Here is a 1,113-nt window from a genome sequence, read left to right as displayed (position 1 = left end):
GGAGGCAGATTTTTTTACCACCGAACCATCTGGGAAGATATCACTTGTGTTAAGCCCAGCCAAGATTTAACACCTAACTAAATTGCAGTTTCAGCCTCTATCAGGAGTAGCATCTTTAATTAATCACTACTGAACTACTCTGCCTGATAAAACCCTTGCCTTCCTATAAGGGAATGTGCCCTTCCAGCAATACAATCCACTTTCTTCTATTAAAAACCTTCCATTTTGCACAACTTCTAGGAGCACCTTTCTATTTACTAGCTGGGGTGCTGCCAGATACATGAGTTGTTTAATAACTCAATTAGATTTTCAAATTACTCAATTGAACTTTGTGTTTTAACAGTGAGTTCTGTTGAAGCAGAATTAAAGAAATGACCGAATCGTTATTTTTTTATTGTTTTTCGAACTTTCTGAACAAAAAATTCAAAAAGAAAAAAAAAAGCGGGCGGCGGAGATTCATGCGAGACTGAATTCATCTTCCTGATACACACACTGCTCTCAAGATAGACCTAGAGAAAATTCAGAGGAAAACTCTATGGCCACCACCATGGACCAGACGGGAACCTGAGGCAAAAGGACGGTGGTCTGTGAGTAGCAAGCCGAAATTCGACACCAAGGAACTGAAATAGGGCTGTACACCACTTCAAACTCGGCTCGCAGCAAGGAACTCAGCACGCAGGAGCTCCTGGAAAGTGACGGCGGTCGGGCCCACTAACCAAGAAACTCTGCGCCCGTCCGCGTCAGTAAAGTGCTATGAAATAACCTGGGAAACGGCGTGCTAGACAAACATAAAACGGTCGGCGCAGGTAAGACTAGTCCGGGTTCGCGCAAGCAGTCAGCCCCAAAAGCACGGTCAGAGAGAGCGGACGGGTGGGAAGAGCCGCTAAAGTGCAGCCGCGGGCCGGGTCGCCGCCCTGGAACGGAGCCGACGCCCAGGGGAAGCGAAGGGCGGAATAGGCACCGGGGCGGGACTCGCCGGGCCGCCTGGCCAGCCCAGCCCCGGAAGGAACAGAGCCGAGGAACCCGGCACTTAGCTCTTCCTACGGCGAGCTAGCGCCGCCGCCGCGGCTGCCGCGGCCGCCGAACTCCCAACCCCGCACCCCTAGGAGACCC

This window comes from Bison bison, unplaced genomic scaffold (genome assembly GCF_000754665.1).
Source record: "Bison bison bison isolate TAMUID 2011002044 unplaced genomic scaffold, Bison_UMD1.0 scf7180017864213, whole genome shotgun sequence".
NCBI classification, from domain to species: Eukaryota; Metazoa; Chordata; class Mammalia; order Artiodactyla; family Bovidae; genus Bison; species Bison bison.
The sequence above is the reverse complement of the archived record's forward strand: the minus strand, read 5'-3'. Positions refer to the sequence as shown.